This window comes from Ixodes scapularis, unplaced genomic scaffold (genome assembly GCF_016920785.2).
Source record: "Ixodes scapularis isolate PalLabHiFi unplaced genomic scaffold, ASM1692078v2 ptg000044l_1__unscaffolded, whole genome shotgun sequence".
Taxonomy (NCBI): Eukaryota; Metazoa; Arthropoda; class Arachnida; order Ixodida; family Ixodidae; genus Ixodes; species Ixodes scapularis.
The window spans coordinates 442,997-467,445 of NW_024609897.1; the positions used below are offsets into that span (position 1 = coordinate 442,997).

At 48.0% G+C, this 24,449-nt stretch overlaps 1 protein-coding gene across 1 annotated transcript in view; it reads left to right on the forward strand.

The window, feature by feature from the left end:
- The window catches only part of LOC115317540 (sodium-coupled monocarboxylate transporter 1), a 141,413-nt gene that overhangs the window by 43,948 nt on the left and 73,016 nt on the right, over positions 1–24,449 (forward strand). The window lies entirely within an intron of this gene.

Genomic DNA, 24,449 nt, shown 5'->3' on the forward strand with positions numbered 1-24,449 from the left:
TTTGCGTTCTTGCAAAATGGCGGCTTTGCAGAGGTGGTGCTGCGGGGGCCTGCACCACTGAAAGTGGCAGTGGCAACCCAGACGTCTTTTCCAGACAATCGGAAGCCACTGCAGTCCCCCACGCCCAAGCTGAAGATTCAGCTGCCTGGGCATGCACTTTCAGCAGGTCGGTCTCCCGACCACTCCAGCCAGAGTGCTAACCGCCCTGCACCTTCAGGGCAGCAGCCTCTCCGTTCTGGCGGAGAGTGTGCACAGGCTGCCCCCCCTTCTCAGGATGGGCCGGCAACGGCAGCTGTCGTGCCCGTCCGCACTCCGAGCTCCCCTTCCAGGGAAAGAAGTCGACGCTCTCGTCCGCACTCGTCGGAGAGAGCATCCTCTTCCAAGGAGCGGCATGTCTCTTCTGTCGCTCCTACATCGACAAAGGGACACAAACGGGTGGAATCGGGCAGTGCCCTGCCCAAAACACCTGCTGCCTCTTCTGCTGGATCAGGCCGTGGCCATGGCCTGCAGCCCCGCGCCCCGAGCCAACCCAAAGCTTTACCCAAAGCCCCGTCCCAAGAGGCGGAGGCAATGAATGACAGCAGTGAGGTGTCTGCGCCAGCGTCTGATCAAGACGACATGAACTGGCAGACAGCTAAATCTAAGCATAAGAGAAAAAAAGAAAAAAAAAAACAGTAACCCTTCCAAAGTGACGTAGGACATTCTTTCTTGCCCTGCGCGGCAAAGTCAAGGTTTTACTTTTACTTGTTCTTTACTACTTTTACTGATTTACTAATGTTTTAACTGTGTTTAGAATAATGTCTAAATTTACTTATATGCAGTGGAACTGCCGCGGTCTTTTACGAAATATTGATGATGTCAATTTTTTTATGGACGAATTACGTCCTATAGATCTCTCCTTACAAGAGGCGCATCTTAATGATCATCATAATTCAGTGTTACGTCGCCATCAGTTTTTTTAGAAAAGAACGCCCTTCATCAAATACATCAGGTGGAGTAGATGTGGCTGTTCAAAGTGGAGTCGCATGCTCGCACGTTCCTCTTTGCACACCTCTTGAGGCAGTGGCTGTGCGCCTTCTTTTGGATCGCCTCATCACTGTTGTCTCTATTTATATACCACCAAACATTCCACTGCATCTTAATGATCTCCAAAGACTTGTTGCACAGCTTCCTCACCCTTTTTTACTTTTAGGAGATTTTAATGCTCACCACCCCTTATGGGGTAGCGCCCGCCAAGACTCACGTGGTGGAGTCCGTGAGCGGTTTTTATTAACATCTGGGCTGTGCCTTATGAGTAAGAGAAAACCAACCTTTTTCAGTGCAGCTCACAATTCATTTACATCTATCGATCTTTCCATCTCATCCCCTTCAGTGTTTTCTTCACTTACATGGAAAGTCTTGGATAATCCTTTTGGAAGTGACCACTTTCCGATCATTCTGGAGAGTCTTGTTTCAGTTCCAAGCCTAATGAAACGTACCCCTCGTTGGAAACTTGACAAGGCAGACTGGAGTCAATTCAACCTAAATGCAGAGCTTAAGCCTTGCATGTTCTTGTCCTTAAGACACGATGAAGCCACCACATACATTACACAACAGGTCACTAATGCCACTTTTGGCTCCATCCCTCAAACCTCCTCTAGCATCTCCAAAAAGTGTAAACCATAATGGAATGATGATTGTTCCAATACTAAGAAAAAACAGGAGAAGGCATGGGGTATATTTCGCAGATATCCGACATTCATGAATTTGATAGAGTTTCAGCGAAATAAGGCCCAAGCTCGTTGGACCAGGAAACAGGCCAAGAGGAAGTCCTGAAGAGGCTATCTGTCCTCTATAAGCTGTTATGTCCCAGCAAAGGAAGTGTGGGACCGACTGCACAAGGTCGAAGGCAAATACCGCTGCTTTACAGTCCCTCTTTTTCCCTCTGTAAGCTCTTTACATGACCAGGCAAATGTGTTGGGTGCTCATTTTGCAGCCGTTTCAAATTCATCTCATTACTCTCCAGCGTTTCTGAAGTTTAAAGCAGATGCAGAAAGAACGAAAGTCAGCTTGGCAGGAGGAGCCTCTGCACCATATAATCAGCCGTTTACAATGGTTGAGCTTCAAATGGCTCTCAAAATCCGGAAGCATTCATCCCCCGGTCCTGATCGAGATGATCAGGACCGGGGAATGAATGCTTCCGGATTTTGAACATTATGAGATGATCCGCCATTTATCGGAGGCGTCACTCTCAGCCCTCCTGACATATTTCAATGAACTATGGAACGATGCACACTTCCCCGCCGATTGGAAGCAGGCAGAAGTAATTCCGTTGCTAAAGCCTGGAAAGGATCCTTCACTTCCTACAAGTTACAGGCCGATTGCACTGACTAGTTGCTTGGGGAAAACGTTTGAAAGGATGATTAATAAGCGTCTTGTTTATTTCCTGGAGCAACACAATATTTTGAATGTAGATCAATGTGGGTGTCGATCAGGACGTTCTACCATGGACCATTTAGTCCGGCTGGAGACTGTTGTACGAGAGGCGTTTGTGAATAGGCAGCATTGCGTATCTGTCTTTTTTTATTTGGAAAAGGCTTACGATACCACTTGGAGGCATGGCATCCTACGGGGCTTGTTGCTGTATGAAGTACGCGGCAGATTACTTCATTGTATAAAAAACTATCTTAGTGGACGTTTCTTTCGTGTACGGTTAGGCACGACAGTATCCAACAGCTTTCTCCAGGAGAATGGTGTTCCTCAGGGTGGAGTACTGAGTGTCACCCTCTTCGCCATAAAAATTAACTCTCTTTGTCGTGTCATACCTTCCTCAGTATCATATTCATTATACGTAGATGACATTCAGATTTCTGTAGCATCATGTAATATGTCTAGTTGTGAAAGGCAGCTACAACTAGCCATAAATAAAATGACTAAATGGGCTAACGAGAATGGTTTTAAGTTCTCTCCAGAAAAAACTATTTGTGTTCCATTTTCTTTGCGGCGGGGTTTCTGGTTAGAGCCCTCTCTCATGTTAAATGGATATGCCATCGAAGTTAGAACTGAGCGTAAGTTACTGGGATTGATATTTGACAGTAAGCTTAGTTTTGTCTCCCGTCTCAAATGGCTAAAGCAGAAATGTATGCAGACATTGAACATTCTTAAAGTCCTCTCACACAAGTCTTGGCGTTTTGATAGGAAGTGTCTACTTCGTTTGTACTTCTCTCTTGTACGATCGCGCCTTGATTATAGGTCTGTTGAGTTGGCGTCTCCTCGGCCGTCTGCCTTAAAAATGCTTGACCCTGTACATCACATTGGGTTGCGCCTTGCGACGGGTGCTTTCAGAACATCTCCTACCTGTCACTAAATGTCACTTGAAAAAAATCGGCAGTATCTAAGTCTGGTTTATGCCTACAAGGTGTTATCAGAACCCAGCCATCCAGCCCACAATAGTATTCGAGAGTCTAAGTTTTATCGTACTTTCGAGCATAAACCAACTGTTATTCGACACTTGAGTCTTCGTTTTGAGAGTCTCCGTCTCTCCCTTAACCTGCCACGAGAGGGTGTCCATTTCCTAGAAAGTGCATATCATACACACTAAAAATTTCAACACCCATGTTCGTGTTAAAAGGGTGTTTTTCCGAGCTCACACCCTTCCTACACCATTTTTACATGATTTTTGAATATTGAAGGGTGTACGGAAAGGCCTACACCCTTCGTACATCCTTTTTACACCCTACGGCTACCGAAATCGTGTTAAGAGGGTGTTGCGGTGGCACACCCATGATTTCCGAGTCGTCGAACTCGGAAACCGCCGAATTGCAGACATACGCGCCGACAGCAGAAGTCAAGAAGCAGCCTGCTCAATTTAGAGGATTTCGTGGAGTTCAAGTAAGCACAATGGGCAGCTGACATCCAAGCCAAGCCAACGCTCAAGTTGTTTTCAAGCCAGATGAATGCCGGCGTTGTGTACAAGTACAAGCTCCTTGGTTGTTTACGTGCAAGCGACCACGAAAATAGCATCGGTTACTCACGCACTTCTGCTCAGAATGGTGAGACCACATTGGTTCTATTATGATGCATTCCTTCTCATCCTGAGATGTACTAAAGCGAAGGCTAGACGTGCGAGACGGTTCGGGATCACAGCTTTACTGTGAGCCTGTACCGTAAAGGTCGGTTCCGACACTTGCGTTTGAGTGTGTTTGTCTGCGTTGCGTTTAGAACCGAAAACGAGTCACCGGCACATCTGTGCTTCGTATGAAGCGTGGATTCCAATTCAGAGAATCATCTTGGCACGCGATATAAGCAGCAGAAATGTCCTGGTTTCTCGCAGCCGCAACGCGGTCAAACGCAACGGTTTGAACCAGGCTTTACGTGGTTGTCCTGTGCTTGTCCCTCGCGCTTTATTCTTTCGATTTTAAGTATTCATTTCCAACTCGCTCGCTTTTACCAGTACTAGTAGATACTCAAGCTGCACGAGGGTTCGTGCAGTGCGACCATCTAGCGATGCTATGAGCTTGTGCTCGAGCCTTGGCTTTAATGCATCTTAGTGGGGAAGGCAATCATCGGGGATATATGACGCACGATGATGCCAAGTCTGTTCACGGCGGACTCTCGTGCTGTTCTGATTGGAGGAGAAGGGGCGTGTAAAAAATTGGCAAATGGAACATGGTTAGCGACAGCGCAAATATATGTTGAAAAAAGTTCAGAACGTTGAAGTGCAGCAGCCTGAAACTTTGGAGTTAAGCAATTAGAGAATCATTTGAAGACATCTTTAAAGGTTCAGCCTTCTCTCCCCCCACACCAATATCGAAGGCTGCTAGGATATTGGTTCAGGCTAAGCCCTCTGTCTTTCAGTCAGCGAACTCGAGCCGTTCCACCTGACCTTGTTATTTCATAACAGATATGTTAGAAAATGGAATGCAGATTTTCTTTACACGGCCAAAACATAAAGTGTTATCAAATAATACCTGCCATATTCATATTCTACATTTACAGACCGGGGCTGCCCCACCTGTGGAGGGTGAAGATGCGAGCAGCCTCGAAGCCCACCAACAGTGGCTGTGTGCTGAGAGCGAAAGCTGGTGCCTGACGAAGGCCAGATTGATCTTCGAATGGATGCGACTGCCTGCAAATGGCTACATGCGTTGATATTGATGGGCATATAGACTGCAGAGAATGCTTATCCCTACCTGATGGATGCTAGGAGGGTATGCATTCCACATTTTTTTACTGATCTCTACGACGATTGCTAAATTGCGCTTCCCCGCTCCGTGATTGCGACTGCCGAACGACCATCTTGGGACACGGAAAATGAACCTTTTGGAGCGTTGCAGAGGCTGGCCGGCAGCGTGCTGAAGACATGTTTTTTGCTCGTTTGTCGTCATTGGGAGCGTTAAAGTGGCCCTGCAATAACTTTTTGACTGGTTTTTAATTTGGACTGAACCTGAGCGCACTGAACGTAGTAATTTAAAGAAACTTTTCTTTTCTTAAATTTTGCTTTATTTTAAAAGTTATAGGCAAATTAGACTTACAAAAACAAGCAAAAAATAACATCCTTCATGACGTCGTAGGTCCTGACTTGAGTGGCCGTGAAGTAGTGAGCTCATCGAGCGCTCACGGCTGCCGCACTCAGTGTCGACGGCTCGAGAGGGTGCCACTAAAGCACGTGTTGACTAGGCTGTATGAAGCGGGCGGCCAGGGCAGCTCGCATTGCATTTGCCGCGCGATTAAAGACTAATTCGGCATAACACTTCATTGGCCACAAACGACGGCAAACACGAGGTAAAGATCAGTTCAGAACGGGAGCCACTTCGCGCTGTCATACCGCCAAAGGGTCAAATCGCCAGCCAAGCCCGCGCCGAAAGCCTTGGGAACGCTCGGAACCGGTCGGATCCTCGAGCCGGTATACGACCGCAGCGCCACCGCATACATCCAGGACCTTTCTAAGCCCATTGTTCGTCGGAGCCTCGTCCCACTACGCCTTTCTAGTACCGTAAAACCTCGTTTAACAAAACGGGATATAACAAACTAATAGATATAACAGAGCAATCATAATTTCCCTTGCTTGCTAATAGTGGGAAGAAATGGACATTGGCTATAACAAACTAATGGTTATAACGAAATAATTACGACCGCTCCTTCAACTTTGTCATAACGAGGTTTTACTGTATGCGCCGTTTTTTTCACCGCTTGGTGGCGGGTTTGTCGACGGGTCTTTTCTTGTTTCCATACTTTATAAACTGCATTTGTTTCTTTTCTGATCTAAAATACTGAACAAAAACTACTTTCATACATAATTGAAACGGTTCGCGACACTTATATTTTGTATCGACTAAAAAAAAAGCTTTTAGCGGCTCTGACCAGTAGTAAGCCCAGGACCAAAGACGTCGCATATTCCGCGCTTTCGGCAACGCGGGTCGCCCTTGTAGGTGGAGGAGGTTTCCGCGTCGTCCGGTTAAAATATGACTCACTGATATTTAGTTATTCTCTCCGTGCCCGCTGGCTTGCCCGAACCCAAAGAGACGTGGGAACCGCAAAAGAGGTAGACTCTTAAGTATTATTGCAGCTCCCCTTTAAGTCCACACTCCTTTACTCCTACTCTGACACTCCGGGTTTCATACTCCAGGCACAGCAACTAAACGGCGCATGGCCTACAGGAGCGCGACACACCGAATCTATTGACGAGCCGCACAAGCTCCTTCCCACCGCACGGTTATGACGAACCTGGCATCCCGTGGATACGGGTGGGAGAAGCCAAAATTATTTCGGTGGTAAATTAATTAAAGCCAGTGTAGAGCGGCAGGGTACAAAGTCAAAGAGACGGCGACGTTATGAAGTTTCTGCGAACGTTTAAGTATTTCTGAGAGGTTTGGAGACTCGCTTCGAGCACGTGCGGGGAAAGGCACCTTGGCTGATCTATTTATTGACCGTGCAAGCTGTTTATATTTGAATTAAAGACAACATTCTTGAACCCGTTTGTCGACGCACGAAACCCTCACACTTGCCAGATATTTCGTGGTTCCGTATTGCAGCGAGACGGAATGCGATGGAAGCTGTTGATGTGCTATGCCGATACCGGAACACTGTCGTTCAATAGATAGCACGTCAATTCGTTTCAGGCGAGACATGAACATGATGTTTCGGCTTTCCATTCGAAGTATCTTGATTCTCTGGGCAAAGCATCCTAGAAAGGGCAGCGCTCCGACTGTCTTCTCATCTCAACAACTTTTCTGTCGCTGTGCTGTCGGTAACCTTCCATTCAATAGATGAATTCGTTTTCAGGCGAGATGCACGAACAAACCTTTCCCGCAATGCTAACTGATGCTTCGGCTTTCCAATCTAAGTATCTTTATTCGCTGCAGCTGGACTAAGCAGTTTAAAAAGGGCAGCCGTCCCACTGTCTTCTCGGCAACTTTTCTGTCGCCGAGCTATCAGCACGCTCGTTCGATAGATCACTTTGTTCTCAGGCAAGGCACATGAACAAACCTTTTCCGGAATGCTAATTTCTGTCTTGGCTTTCAAATCAAATTGTTTTTACCTGCTGGATTAACCACTAATGGACTGAAAAGGAGCAGCTGTCCGGCTACGCCTTTTGTTTCAACAATCTCAACAATAGCACAGCCATCTTGTTTGTGGACGTGACATCACGGAGCGCAAAGAAGTCACTTGTGCTCCAAGAAATGATCGGAGCACAAAGAGCACGCTCGAGTGTCAGTCTCCGGCGGCGCTCCCCTCTGTTTAGTGAAAGGAGCGCCAAACGCTCGCAATGTGTAGACAATGAGAATTTCCTTTGAAAACGCATGAAATTTTTTGCAACAGCGCGGCACCGCAAGAAAAAGGCACAACTTGTCGAACGTAGAGTCTCGCCGGTCTTGCGGCGTGATCAAAGCTTCCTTAGCCTGCCAAACTGCTGCGTCTCTGTGCCTTTTCACGCTTGGATACTTATCAAGAATCGATGCCATGGCAGAGCTTTGAAGGTATGTCGCACATAGGCGTCTTCTCTATCACCCAGCTGTTCCAGCGAGTTGCTATCAATAGGACACGAAATCGGTGGTTGCTATTATGTATTAACCATGGCTATGTTCCAAATCTACTCAAATGGATCACATGGCAGCACAAATAGAGCAATGCTGTGGAAGAAGGTAGGTTTTCGAAGGCAAGAGTATGAAGCGGCGATATCTGAAGTTTTTCAAACGTGGCCCGTCCATATGGTTGAGTGCAATCTGTCGCCGTCGTCATAGCCTCCTACCCCTCCTTTGTCGCCACTGGATCATGCCCGTTTCTGGACTGCAAGTGCCGCAAGTTACAAATACAGTCGTAAGAGTAAAGTAAAATGCTGCTCCAGAGGCACATGCATCTTCATGCACTTTGCACTCACGAAACAAATTCACACGGCGTTAATTCTTGATCGGTATTCAAGCGTGCGAAGACAAAGATGCAGCACTTTGGCATGCCAAGGAAGCTTTGATCATGCCGCCAGAACGGTAAGACTTTCGTTAGACGAGTTGCCCCTTTTTCTTGCAGTGCTGAGCTTTCGTAAAAATTTCCACGTGTTCTCAAAGACAATTCTCACCGTTCGGGGTTTTAACAAACTTCTTCGATAAATGACAACGAACGAGCAGAAAACATGTTTTCAGCTTACTGCCGCCCAGCCTCCGCAACGCTCCAAAAGGTTGACTGATAATCTTTGTCCCAAGGTGGCCATCCGGTGGCCGCACCTGAGCTGCAACGACCAAGCGGAGACACGCGATCCAGCAAATTGTCGTGGAGATCAATGGTATTGCTTGCACGGCGTACTATTAGTCTTCAGAGCAAACACAAGTGTCGCTGCAGTCGCCACGTCTTGATTGGGTGAGGTGTACCGTGACGTCTGGTGACGAACTCCGCTTCACGTTCTGGCATCTGGCTGGCTTCCCTGCGCCCGTTTCCTCACGATCGGAGGTTTGTGATCATGCTGACCTACTGTTCAGCGCTGCAATGCAATTTCCAAAAAGAAGCTGGTATCATATTCTACCACCCGAAAACTTCGAGATTAAAGAGAGCACGGACAGTCAGACTAAGGATGGGAAAGGCACCGTCAACATCGGCCGTTGTGAGCTGTAAGCACGTTGAGAAGCGGGGCTTCATTTACCCAGTGTACAAGGCGCTGGGTGAGACTTATGCCGACAGAATTTTCATAGCTTTTCCAACCGTGTTTGTCACGTTTACCTTTATAATTGGGTTATAAGTATGGAAAGCTATCGGTGGAGGCAACTCCGTCGATGAACCCCCCCGCCCCCTCCACACGATATAAGGCGGTTGTTCAAGGGGTTGTGGAAGCGGCGGTGTAAGTGTTTCAGACACTGAAATTCTGTTCTTTGCAGATTCATGAGTTAAGCGCGAGACACATGCGCGAAAAATCCATCTGATCCGACGTCCGATCCGACAGTATGACTGCCTGATCCGAAAAATTTGGTCGCTTCAGGCGTGAGATCGGCGATCCGACATGCGTCAAACGCGCCAGATAGTTTCGCACGGCGGACGGATTGTCGGATGCGTCCAGCCAATGACAGCACAGCTAGCGCGAACGTCATGATGACGTACTTGGTCTGTCGGGACGAATAAGAAAACGGGACGGGCGACGGGAAGCCGGACGCGTGGATCCCGCTGATCCATTCGAGAAAGATGGCCCCAGCAAAGAATGCACGCGCTAACAAGAACGAGCTCCTAGCTTCGCTCATGCGAGCTAAACCATCAATCTGGGACCAGAGATCTATGAACGCGGACCTCCGCTGGAGTGCTTGAAAGTTGGATCTCCTGGGCGGAGCCGAACGGATTGTTGTGTCGCTTGCAAGGTCGGAGGCGTGTGCGTGTGTCTCAATTCGTAGCGGCGTTCGGACTGTCGGATCGGACGATTCTGCCGTCCATTTGTCTCGCGCTTTAGGAGAACGTCAGACCCCGCTTTGCGGGCATACAAATGGCATTTAAGTCAAAGGCCTTTGGGCGGTCTCACTTGTAATTTTCTCCCCATGGCCCAGAATATATTTAACATGTTGCTCGAGCAGAGTGCAGCTTTTTCGCTGAGACGTTTTTGTTTAGAAACAAAGTTGAAAAAACCTCTTAATTTATTCAAATCATCAGCAGCGTTGATTGTGCGAGATGTAAATATATTGCAATGCTCCTGCAAGTGTGGTGGCATTTCTTCCTTTTCATATACCAGCTGTGATTCATGCACTGTCTGCCCTGGAAACCATGCTCGGAATGTTGGTTGAAGTTTCGCCTGCAGCTACAGACCATACCTCAATAAGGCCGCATATAATAATTCAGATTTCCTACGTAAAATGCGCACAAAAAAAAAAAAACAAAAAAAAACGAAAGTAATATGCGGACAGCTAACGCCGTCTCGGCCTTTGTAGGGCGAGTGAGGGGGTAAATTTTGTCCTCAGCATGACGTCACCCCGGCTCGCTGTAAAAGGTCGCCACCCAAACTTCTCGGTCCTAATACTCTCACCATACAATGCACCTGTTATTTGTTTGGCCCCTGGTCATGAAATCATTCTCAGTTTGCCATTCCATCTCACCGAGAGCCTGATTCTGGTCATTGAGGTCTCAACCGGCTTGCACTGAAGAAGTATTAGCGAGTTTGTTTCACGGCACTTGTGCCCACGCGTGTCCACTCGCAGCGTGGAGCGGGTTCGTTTCAGCCGGCACTCCACTAGTGGTTGCACTCTCCGAGTTCGTTTCATTGCTGACACCCCACGTGTGCATGCACTCGCTGCACCGAGAAAATCGAGATTGCGCCAAAATGCAATCCCGTCGTGCCTCGCTCCGTCTAGGCTGGCAAGGGGCTGGAGCAGATGACGAAAGTTTGTCTGCTACGATGTGTCGCAGAACTGAAAGGACAAAAAGTAGATTTTCTGATAGAAATTGCGTCCCGCGGACAACGGAATCAAACGCAAGCTTGAACTGTGAGCGTCTCCTATTTCATGAAGGAAGCAGTTGACAAACCATGCTTTATTTGGAGGTTTTAAGTCGCTCTGTTGCCATAAAAACGCTGAAATATACAAGTGTGTAAAGAAATGCTCAGAACAAATGCATCAGCGGCCCCCAAGATGTTTATCACCAACGTGTGCGGGTGAAAAATTGAACATTTGTCGACAAAACTGCCCCAGCAGAAACTTTGACTGCCCAATAAGTATTAGAGAAAGCTAAATTTAGTGATTTTACCCGAGGCTTGGGCAACATCATCATGTTTAACATTTACCTACTTCAGCTAACTTGCCCCGTCATATTTTGTTCGAGATCCACCTGTAATGACGATCGAAATCGAAAAGTTTTGCTGGGTATTCCAGCAGACTAGTTTTAAGGCGTACCCTTTCAGTGGTCCACGCATAATGCCATGCTCAAATGGATCAAGCTTCTGCTCGGACAGCATCATCCATTTTCTTCAGTGTAAACGGTTATGAGAATTGAAAGATCGCAACCAGCTGCTTTGTAGACAGCTAGTTGCGGAAATTTACGCCGTCTGTAACTATCCCTATGACAGCCGAGTTGCTTGAAGTCATCGCAACTATAAACTATAGGCTGCAGCGACCAACGTTTGTAGATAAACGTTGGTAGCGACTGTACTCTCGCATTCCCACCCATCACTCCGAACAGCAAGGCGCCAGTTTCGGTTTGAGGTCGGTATTCTTTCTACAACATAGATGGCGGCAGCATCAGTCTTCCGCACTTGGTGCATTTGGCGAATTCATTTGAGTCCAGTTCTCCGTGCAACACTCTGCAAGTGCGATGCATTCTGGGAGAGAACTCGAACGGTGCCAGTGCGTGTGAAACGAACTCGCTATAAAATACCGCTACCAGACGCATCGTCTGCTAACATGAGGGAATAATAATGAGTTTGTTTGCTACTAGGTAGGTATCATTCTCTGACAGAAACAAAACGACGAACAGACTGGCAAGTCATCTGTGAACAGAGCCAAAAAGGGACAATCGTCTGCTATGAATTGTGTGCTGCGCAGAGTGAGATCAAAAACTAATTGAAATATGGAACATCGGCTATTTTACGGATGCAATTGTCCTGTGCTTCGTTTGGCTATGCTGATTTGTTTTCTGGCTGTGTGTAACTTGACACCCACTGGTGCTAAAACAAGAGCTTGGGACAAGCACCCACCTTACCACGATATCAATCTCACTATCCGAAAGAGTATTAGATTTAATTACTGAGTGCCTTTTCCATTGACAAGAAGGCCCCAACATTTTCTAAGAACTCCAGTAGGGTTTTGCTGTTGCATCTTTATACTCGCAACTCATTCACTTTGCCAATTTCGTTTTTCTAGCCTGACTCAGCTGGCAAGCTGAGCGGCGAGTCTGAAACTGTACCAATATTGTTTCCGGTCAGACTGTCCATTATTATTTATTGTTCTTCCCTGCTATTGTGATATGTCTGCACTGTAGTCATGACAGGGGCTTGAATGGTGGCTCCTACTTTCTACACATGGGTCCTAGGAAACATTTTGTAAGTGATGAGGTGCCCACAATCATGGGCGTCAGCAAAGTGGCGGAAAAGGGGGGGGGGGGATTATTCTGAAGGGGTGTAGCTTTCAAACCTATAACTTTGAAAGAAAACAAGGTTTGCCCCCCTCCCCCTCCTTTTCCTGCAAAACGTACTGCAGATGCCCATGCCCGCAATCTAGGCCAACGGTTCTGAAAAGAGGGTTTGTGGAACCTCTCCGTAAAGGCATTTTAGGAGTCCGCAAAACTCTGCCGGCAGTAATTTTTTTTTTAAAATATGATTTGGGGCATTGAGTTGAGCCCAGTCCGGCCATGGCACATTCACAGCTCCGGGAGAAAAAGGAATCTACAGAAGAATACCTCTTTTCACTCTTCCCCCTTTTTATTCTTGGTAAACACCTTTGCAGTCCACCCCCCCCCCCTTCCCCTTTTTTTACACTGCCTGGCGTCTCCCATCACTTCTGCCAGTCCAAAAAGGGTTTGCTTGCCACGATTGGCGGTTTCCTTCTTTTCTCTATAGCATCCTTTCTGCTAAAGTGGAAAGAGTGTAGACGGAGCTTCTTCCCCTCACCGTACCGTTTTAACCTGCAACATACTATACTCTCGGGAACAAGATAATAGCCTTGTATCTTTTCTGCCGCCACAAATGCTGTGCTTAGCATGTTTTTGGCAGAGGCTTTTGCTGCCACCACATGCCACGCTATGAAGTGGAGTGCCACGGTGTGTGCGTGCCACATGTCGCATAAAGCAGTGCACTTTCAAGCTGCGTGGATGCAATGACGGCAGAAAAAACACCAGCAGAGCGGACAATACAGACCATGTTATTAACAGCACTGGTTAATTCCCAATAAATCACAATCTGAATCATTACTGTAAAACCATTTATTTTTGCAGATCGGTCACAGAGGACATAATCGCGGCCACTAAATTTTGCGAATTCCAGACGCCTGCATTCAAACTCTTAAAGAGATTATAAAAGCAATTTCGAAATTTTATTTGACGTCTGAAATGGGCGTCGGGCTCATCTCAGACACTGTTGACCAAGTTCCAGCCCGAACAGAAGTTTGTGTGCCGCACCAATCAATTAAACAGTTGTGGTAATATTTGCGCGGGGGCGATGCTTGAGACCCCCCCCCCCCCCCCCCCAAGACGGCGGCAGAAAGGTGAACTAAAGTGCGCTGTCAAAGCGTGACGACAACGGGCTCCTCGTCAGGCGATTGCTTCAAACGGTTTAAACGAATGATGCGCTCTTGGTTTAGAATTCGGTAGTGAGATGTCATACAAAAAAGTAATTTGAATGTTGGATAATTTTTTTAAAGCTGTAGTTCGGAATTAATAGGTTTCATAGTGTGTGTAGGAATAGGTTCCATAGCATGTGTAGCGTGTGGGATGACAAGGAAGAAGACTTGTGGAAATAAATGACAGCTGTATGCTGTGCTGGTTTTGAGACTGTGGTGTGTATGTTCCTTTTTGTTTCCTTGTCTCAAGGAAACAAAATTTTGACAGCAAATTTTGAACCCTGCTAGTGCACACCTTTCTGATCCAAAACTGACTTCGAGACCCAGTAGGTTTCAAAGCCGGTTTCAAATAAGAAAACCAACGCAAAAGTCAACTTCGAAACCTGGGATGTTTTGAAGTGATTTTTGGCGTTAGTTCCCAAAAAGATATGTCATCAGTTTGGTGGCCGGGAGCTAAAAGCATTTCATGCTTAAAATCATACTCATCAGTGCGGCCTTTATTATTCTCTGACTGAATCAATTCTGCTTTTATATGCAGGAGGGAACCATTTGGCTTTTCGAAGGCGTTACTGTGGTCATGGCGGCCTACTGGCTTTTCGGCTTCGCCCATGGCCAGAAGACGTACAATACGAGCTGCCTTCTTGAGAGGCTTTGTCTTATTCTAATCTACTCACAGCTACGGCCAGTTGCAATCGAGGTGATTAATACAATCAAGAAAACGCCTGTAGCCCGATTGCTGATCACATAGTGCAATCGCCAAAGTCTGTTAAACTCCTGCCAGGATTGTTCCGATTTTCGAAATCATTAAAGGCTTTGTTTGTTTTTCTTGAGATGGCAGCTGCAAGTTGTGTGGCTCACATACCTAAGTATGCTTCAATTCATGACCAGCTTTATTCGTTTATATTCATCACATTTCTCTAGTCCCCCGTGTTGTTTCCTAGTCATCAAACTATTAGGCACCTGTATGGAGTAGTTACATTTTGTTTTTACGTTTTTATCAAAACGGTTTGTGTCACCCTGTCTGGAATTCATCACACTTACTACGAAATGTCAAATTAATCTCACGTTGAGATACTTTTTAAAAGTGGAGATGACCGGCATTAGATGTTGTGTTTCTTTATCACTCTTGTTCATACTTTGTATATTACTTCAGTCAAAAGACACCACCAGTGTTCAATATGCCCCGTCCGAGCACAAGCTTTTCAGCCTGGATAAGGTGAGCGTGAGTGAGCACGTACTAAGCAGCACCGAAGGTAATGAGCGTGCACTGCTGCATTTTCAAAGTTTCAGAAATGCTCTTTTTTAGAAAAAAATAAAAGCCAGGCATTGTTGTGGTATATTCATAACATTGTGGCTTTCTTGAAGAATGCGGGCATTCTGAAGGTGTTGCCAAAGGCTTGCCAGGGTGACAGCGCGGTCGAGGGCGACAAGTGCGAGCTAGTACACGCTCTATCGCAAGCACTTGTTCTACGAAAGTGCTTCGCAAAGTCGCTCTTGCATGCCTGTAGCCTTTGCTGCCCTACAGTGGTAATGGTAGGCAACTCCGGCTGACACAAGAAATCATCCCATCGCTGCCACACTCCGTTTCCCTTTAAAGGCCTGGTGAACCGAAATTTGGATTTCAGAAAACGATGCAGAAGCCGTAGGGGGGACGCTACAATCCCTAAAACACTACTCGTAGTCACAAGGCGATATCTCGAATGGACGGCCGTATTTTTGGAGAAAGAGGTTGAGATTGAACGAGGCCGATGAGGCGCGTGACGTCGAGATATCTCGTTTTTTCCTCTCTCTGCTTCGCCCCCTCAAGGCGGCAAGGCGGAGAAGACGCGAGGTCGTTCCCTCTCCTTCTCGGAGAAACAAGACAAACAAATCTGTCAAATGCGCCTCCTTTTTTTTAAAAATAAGGTCATCCATTCGAAATATTGCTGTATGAGTGATGTTTTGGTGTTTGTAGCATCTTGTTACACGCTTTTGCCGCCGTGTTTTATGGAATCCAGATTTCGGTTCAACATCCCTTTAAGTGCAAGTGTAACTGAAATGCCAAGAATGAGCACGTTGTCCTGAACGACAGTTGCACTGCACAAGCGCACATGCTTAGCAACATTCAAAGCATGGAGCTTGTTCTTAAAGCCTCTGCATCAGGCTTCCTGTTGCAGCTCGTGGTACCGAAGCAAGCTTTTGGGCAGACACTTTTTTATAAGCAGAAACTTCACCTGGCACCGCAGAGCTCTGACCGGTACTCGGAGTACTTAGTTGCGGTACTTTAGATAAAACAGAAGGGCAACAGGTGAAGTAGAAACTTCACCTGCACCGCAGTGCTCCGACCGGTACTCGGAGTACTTAGTTGCGGTATTTTAGATAAAACAGAAGGGCATTGAGCAGTGCAAACTACGATTATTGTCAGTTAAGAAGTATTCAGTTGCAGTAATTGTTTTGCTTTACATACAAAAAGGCTGGAGTATGCTTAAATGCTGGGCTAGCAACCAATTGCTACCAGGGGCCCTATGCTACACGACGGGACCAAGCGGAATCAAGGGACCGGGAGCCATCCAGCGACCTGGATGCAAAGATGGGTTCAGCTTCCACGGGATTGGTGCCACTTGGATCTTGTCCCAAAGGGCCAGCAGCAGCTGGATAGCCTCGCATTGCGATGCGGGGATGGGGATGCCGAGCGAGCTCGGGGCATGCCGCCCACTTAGTGTGAGGGCCAGGTGCTCCCACTGACTGGCTAGGTGCATGTTGATGAGTTCCTGGAAGGTGTTGTTTACACTTAGCCGCTGGAGCTTGGCGTTCGACGCGTACAGCGGCACCCCCAGTGCCAGCTAGTACCCCTTGCGAATAATCACGTTCATCTTGCCCTTACCTCTCGACAGCAGGTTGAGATACGGATTTGCGCAGGCGATGTGGCTCACGACGAGTGGTTGGGTCAGCCGGATCAGGTCCGACTCCTCGAGCCCGTGTCTGTGACTCGTTATCCTTCTCACCATGCGCATGACTTGCGTGGTTGTCTTGACGAGTCGGTCGACCGTGTACTTGGCTCCGCCGTCCCGCTGGAGGTGAAGGCCCCAGGATCCGAACTTGCTTCACCACCGGCACGGGGGTACCATCTTTTAACGTGAGGCGGATGTCCGCCTTCTTCTTATTCGGGAATTGGCTTGCCCGCGCGGAGGAGCAACAGCTGAGACTTATTGGGGGCGCGCTGGAGGTTGCCGGCCTCGAGGTAGTTCTGCACCGTCTCAATGACTTCTTCGAGGAAGTCTTGCCTCCCGCTGTCCGATCCCGACGTAGCCCAAATCGTCAGGTCGTCCACATAGAGTGGCATAGAGTGTATGCTTCATCCGGGGAATCCGTTCCAGTAGAGGAGGCGGCTTGCACATCGCCAGGTAACAAGGTGGGTGACAGGACCGAGCCTTGCCGGTTGCCCTTGCTCGGTATCGGGATGGTGCTTGTGCGGATGGACTCGATTCCGATGGTGGCAATCCAGTTGCTCAGAAAGTCCCGCACATAATCATACATCCGGGGCCCGCACCCAGTTGAGGCCAAGTTCTCGAACACCAGCATGTGACTGACGTTGTCAAAGGCGCCCTTTATATCCAGGGCCAGGACCGCCCGCGTTGTCGTACAGGAGATTCTGTCAAGGATATCCTCCTTGATCTGAAGCAGGACATCCTGCGTGGAGGTGTGACCAGAACCCGAAAATGGTGTTCATGGTGGCATTGAGTTCAATACAGGATGGTCCCCTCAAATATCGCTGTAAACAGCTCATCAGGGCATGGGTATTTAAAAAACTGAAATGGAGTGTCCAGGTCTGTGACGCTCGGCGGTATACTTGATAACCTCTATTTCTTTTGGATCCTTTTCAAGGGAGTATATTTTCCACTTCGGGGCACTTTTCTTGTTTCTGGCACTTACTACTGCAGGAACTGTTTCACCCTCACTTTCTTCTTTGCTTTCACAGCACTCATTTGATGTTAATGTGGAAGGGAATTGGCCGGATTCCACTCTTCGTTCCTACGTAAAATGTGCTGGCGTCCAATACCTGCCACAAAAAGGGTACTTAAGATTCCAAAAATGACTAAGAGTGTGTAAACATATGATGCCAGCATTTCTTTTTTCTTTATTTCCAATGAGCAACATTATATTATGCCAAAACTCTCCCTAAGTGCACACTGCATTTCACAGCGCGCTAAACTCTGCCAGAAAAATCGGCGCCTGCACGCAAAGGGGCGTCGTTTCCTCAGCAGTGGATTTTACCTTGTGAAATTTTAAGGCGCTCCTTTCTTTTGCAGCTAGAACATCCTTAAAAATACTAAAAATGCGTTCGTTACGGACGACCGAGTCTTCCGCCGGCAAACGCTGTCGTTTGCATACGATACGCTTTGAAATTTTCACCCCATGGTCGATCAGGCGCCGATTTCTCCGGTTGCTTTCCCATACCTTGAGCCACCCAGAAACACCGCGCGCCCCCGTAAATTAAAAAAAGAAAAAAAAAAAAAAAGAAAAGAATGGAACGGCATTGAGTGTTTTGCTTACTTACCGACTTTGTGCGTGGACCGCGCCACGTTGCGCTGCCTGATGCACCCGCGTTTTGGAACTAATTCAGTTGACAGTTCCCTCCGAAGATGAAGCCACTGAAGCCACGGAAGCCACGGCGGTAATCGGACTGATAGGCTGTTCCCTTTCGAACGGGCGGAAGAAGACTACGAAGAATTCGGCAGCGAACGGGCGGAAACTCGATTACGTACAGCTTCAGTAGTCGACGCTTTGTTTTCTCGATTGCGCTCGCGGCGTTCACCGTGGACTCGCGCACTCGGCCGTAGCCGAACAGCCGAACCAGCTGGACGGCTGCCGGCGCGCGTACCGACAGCGTCGCCATAGCAACCACGCCGCGAGTGTGGTTGCCAGACAGAATTCACACGATTTTTTTTTTCTCGTCACTCACTTTGAGTTACTAGAAGTTAGACGCGTATCATTATAATACATTATGCTGCAAGAAGTTATTAAGGGATATGTGTACCTACCTAAGACAAATGCAGAAAAAATATTATTGAAAAATAAAATTGGCGTAATCTTTTCATATCTTGATTAAGACTAGCGTGGTCACTGGGCTAACCGATGCGCGAAATAGGAGGGCATATATACCGCTCGGGGCACTTCTTGGTGTGTATAAGTAGGATGTATGTACTATTTGTTGTGTATTGTGCAATTGATCAGTGATTGTGTCCCCGTGTGTATGTACAGAGTTGTGTGTATGTGTATGTCGTGAGTAAATGTAGCCGCGCGGTGGGCAGCGAAAAAACCGCCGTCTTCTTTTTTCAAATGTTTATCACTTTTTTTTTCGTCGCTAGATGGGGGTTGTCGCCGCCCAATTTGAAAAGTGTGGCGGTTGGTGATCTATAACTATTAGAGCGCTGGATGCCATTAGTCCATCCGTCGTGTTGATCGCTCCGAGTTTTTCGGTTCCGCTGGTAGCTGTGTCGCTGTGTCGTCGTGTTATGCTGCCTGATTGCAACAAAAGGAGGTTAGGCGGCTTCCCCAGCGCGTGTTCTACGGAGCGCGAGTGCTATACCTCCTAGCCGCTGTCGACAGAGTGTGTCGGAGCGATTCGTTGTCAACTTGTCGTCCACGGCAAGTGGGCGTTTTGTTCAATAAAGCCAGCCTGTCAGTGTTTTGTAAAGCTATCCCTTCTTTATAAGCGCTTCTGATGCGATGAAAATGCGACCGGCATTGAGCAGGCCGGGCGAGACTTCGGCGACAGTCTCGGCTGTTCAGTCTCCAGCGGTTTCGGCCTTACTCGTATTATTTGCGGTGTTGGCGCTTGGACATAGAGATGTTTGGAAAGTTTTTTGCGCCTACAGATGACACCAAACGAGCGTGCGAGCCGTATGCTCTTGCTCCGGCGAGAAGCCGCGTACGGCTCGCCAGGCTCGTATCGCCTGTCGCATACTGGCCGCCATATTGTTTTTAGGGTGTTAGCAGTTAACACGATTTTCACCACCTCCGGCGGCTAACACCCTTACACGAATAAAGGCGTTAGCCAGAGGACGAGCCATTTACACGAATAAGGGTGTAAAAATTTTAAGTGTGTACTGCCCCATGGGATATGAAACAAATAGCTTGCAATTGGTATTTTACAAAATTTAATAAACATAATGTTTGTCCACTCATTCTACAACAGAAATTCTTAGCTCTGCAAGAAAAATACAGACATTACCGCCAGTTTTATACTGATGGTGCCAAGTCCTCAATGTATGTCGGCTCAGCTGTTTATTCAAATTCGTTTACCCATGTTACTCGACTTCACAATGTCGCCAGCATTTTTAATGCCGAACTATATGGTGTTCTGGCAGCACTTGACTATATAATCAGGAGCAAAGTGATGAAAGCCATTATATTTGTAGACTCTCAAAGTTTTCTCACTGCAGTATGTTCTGTCACACCAACTACGAATAAGTTGACTCGACTTGTACGGGCCAGAGCTCAACAGGGACTCGCTGGTGGGAAGGATATTGAGTTTTGCTGGATCCCGAGCCATGTGGGCATCGCGGGCAACGAGGTGCAGATAGACTAGCTGTTTCTTCACAGAACCTTTTACCATCGAATGTCTGGATACCTTACCAAGACCTTAAAGCGTTCGTAAAATTTTCACTCTTGCAACTTTGGCAATCTGAATGGAAGTTAGCCGAAAACAATAAGCCTCATGTCATATCAAGCCAGAACTTGGTGCATGGGAAACCTCGTATAATAAAAATCGTTTCAACGAAGTCCTCCTGTGCCGGCTGAGAACCGGCCATTCGTTCCTAACCCATCAATTCCTGCTTATAGGTGAGGAACCGCCGATATGTGAGCACTGTGGGGAAGCTTTATCTGTTCTGCATGTTCTCTTTCTTTGCCGTGGCCTTTTACAACAATACAATATCTATTTCTCTGAGTTTTTAAAGTACAACATCCCATTTCACCCTGTCTTAATTCTTGGGGAGCAGCCTCTCATATCACTTGAACGTCTTTTAGCTTTCCTCAAAACTACAGGTATCTACATAAACTATAGCGAAGCTCTAGTCGAGTGAGTGTACTTTTACCAGTGTTTTTTTAGCTTACCTAGTTTGGCGCAGTATGGCCATCGGAGCTCTTGCGCCATAAAACCCGTAAACAACAACAAAACTAATCAGAAACCTGAGCAAGAGAAGACCAAAAGAGGCGCGTACCGCACGTCCATTGGAAATCGAAACCATTCATGTCCCGGTTTTTGGCAGTCATTGTTTCCCCACTTGGCACATCAGATGGTGTGGTGATGACGAAAATCCATGCTTGACCACATTACAAAAACAACGAGTTCACACGAGAAAGAAAAGAAAACCGCGCGTGCACGAACGCGGCACGAATCTCGCGCAGCGATGCACTCCCAGAAGCGAAACAGCTCGCCGGCTCGCGTCCCTCACGCGTTCTAACGGTCCACCGACTTCCCGGCGCCAGCGGCCAGCGCATCTCGAGGCGCGAGGCGCGGGTTTGGAGAGAGAGGAAGCGCGCCCAAACACGTTGAAAGAGTGAAAGAGGAAGTTACGATAACAAGCTTCAAAGCCATTCACACCTTCAAAACAAATTCACCTTTATTTCGCTTCATTAAATATATGAATCATATTCATTTAAAATAAAATAACAAGTGCCAACACCCGCTTGGAGCGCGGCAATCGGAAGCAGTTTGCCGGGCCTGACGAACGCCGTAAGTATACGCGGCCGGCCGGAAGTAGCCGAGAGCTTCACCCCACTGTCGTGTCCGCCATGATGACATGTCTTCTAGTTCTTTGGTTTACAGCGGAGCTGTGTATGGCTGGGGCTCCGTGGATTTTCCATGTGCAGTGACTAAAAATGCTATACTCGCACCGCCGCACGCGGACGCCTTCCCCACATAAAAGATTCAAATCAAATAACCGAAATAAGGCGCTGACGAACGCACGTGCAAGACGCAATTGAATTGTTTTAGGCTTTTGCTTTAGAACAACTACTTCTGCAGACGCCGGCACGTACGACGCGTGGAACGCCAGTCCCTGAATTCCCCTTAACGCTTGGGTAATTTAGCAATAGGTCTATTCAGTAGATAGTAGATTAGTTAATTATCGATAGGCAGCATTTTCAAGATCAGTAGACTCTCAGGTACATAATAAAGGTTTCCCACAGATTTCCCGCTGTACGACGCACGGCCATGTCTACACTCGCACCGCCCTCTCTTTGTCGTCGTTTCAAGCGCTTGCGAGCCCAGTTTCCTTTCCTTCTGCTCTCCCGGGGCGGCGGTCCCTTCGCGCGTTTCTACTTTCCTCCGGGTGACGGGCCAATCGCGCGTGTCCAGTCTCCTGCGGCTCTTCGGGGCGGGTCTGTGTCGTGTGCTAAACAGCTTCGCTGGTTACCCACCTTCAGAGAGTGGAATGGCTTATGATTTTTTTACTGTCTTTCAGACAGTTTCCCTTCGCTTGAAATCGGAAGTTGAAATAGTAGGTAATCAAAAAACCTACATGCCTACTAAATTCGGGTAACAGTTAAAAAAAAAGTGGAAGCCGCTTACAACTCCCTGTAACGCCGAATTAGAGCACAGCTCTTGAGGAGGAGGATGGAAGGGCCCTGGGGAGGGGGTTAAACTAACCAGGGGGGTCACGTGACCTTGGGGGGTCACGTGACCCCCACTGCCGATGATGTCATCACTGACGTCACTGATGACGTCATCAGTGACGATGACGATGCGGGTACCGATGACGTCATTAGTGACGTCACTGATGACTTCATCAGTGATGATGACGATGACGATACGGACGCCGGTGACGACATCAGTGACGTCACTGATGACGTCATCACTGATGACGTCGTCAGTGATGATGACGATGACGATGCGGATGTCGGTAACGTCATCAGTGATGACGACGATGACGATGCGGATGCCGGTGACGTCATCAGTGATGATGACGATGACGATGTGGATGCCGGTGACGTCATCAGTCATGATGACGATGACGATGTGGATGCCGGTGACGTCATCAGTGATGATGACGATGACGATGTGGATGCCGGTGACGTCATCAGTGATGATGACGATGACGATGTGGATACCGGTGACGACATCAGTGACGTCACTGATGACGTCATCAGTGACGATGACGTCGTCAGTGATGATGACGATGACGATGCGGATGCCGGTGACGGCATCAGTGATGATGACGATGACGATGTGGATGCCGGTGACGTCATCAGTGATGATGACGATGACGATGTGGAAGCCGGTGACGTCATCAGTGATGATGACGATGACGATGTGGATGCCGGTGACGTCATCAGTGACGATGACGTCATCGGGAGGTCACGCGACATCGGCGGGGGTCACGTGACCTCAGGGGAGTCACGTGACTTCGGGGGGTCACGTGACCCCGGTGGGGGGCTCGCGCGGTGCATTATGGGACATTTCCCATGATGCACCGCGCGGTTACGCCGACGGCGACGGCGACGGCGACGGCGACGCCGCTCAAGCCGGAAACGGGCCCCTAAGAGCTGCGCTCTAAAATATCGTAAACACAGAAAAAGGAACGCCGTTCCTTCTGCCGTTCTCTCGAAGACGTTCCGCGTTCCCGTTTCAGTTTTGCACCCACGCAAGATGGAAAGACGTCCCGCCGTACCTCCCAAAAAAGAACGCGCTCCGGGAACGTCGTTCCCGTGAGCGCTGTATCGTACAACGCGGGTTCTTGGTATAGCTGGCGCCATTCAGCTCCATGCATTCGAGGGCCCCGTCGGCGGCAATTTTCCCATTAAAAATCTAAGAAAATCACTTATAACTTTTGATTAAAAGAACAGTTAGTACTGAAACTTGGGCATCTGGTTTGTAACGCTAGGGATCCATTTTGGGCGGCGAATGAGCGTGGGGCGATGGGTGGTTTATGTTTGCGATAAAAATCGAAAAGAAAAATAAAAGCCGTTTAAACTCCCTGTAACGCCGAATTAGAGCGCAGCTCTTGAGGAGGAAGAGGGGAAGAGTACTGAGGGGAAGGTATATCCTTCCTCCCTCCTCCTAACCTCCTCATCCTCTCTGCTACTCCTCCCTCCGAACGGCGTCGCCGTTGCCTCACGAGGGTCACGTGACCTCAAGGGGGTCACGTGACGTCCCCGGGGTCACGTGACTTCAGGGGTCATAGGGGTCATGTGACCCCTATGAGGTCACGTGACGATGACGATCACGTCGTCAGTGACGATGACGATGGCGATGCGGATGCCGATGACTTCATTAGTGGCGTCAGTGACGATGGCGATGCCGATGACGTTATCAGTGACAATGACGATGTGGATGCCGATAACGTCATCGGTGACGTCACTAATAACGTCATCAGTGACGTCACGCGTCCCATAATGCACCGTGCGGTTATGCCGACGCCGATGCCGACGCAGCTCAAGCCGGAAACGGGCGCCTAAGAGCTGCGCTCTAAAACAAAACAAATTTGTTTTGTGCCCTCTGGCACAGTCCAAAGTCAGTCGACGAACGAGAAAACGCAAGCCAGAAAAGGTCTCGGTAAATAAAAATCAAAACGGCTTTCGTATGTTTTGGCAGCGAAAGCTAATGTTTTGTGGCGAATAACTAAATGATGCCGGTACTTCATTTAGCTGGAGTTACTAGTATCGCACCTAAGGTTACAAAAACACATCCACAACCTACGCACAGTCGCGATGAAAGATTACTGGAGCGCACGAGCCTGGGTTATATTTTAA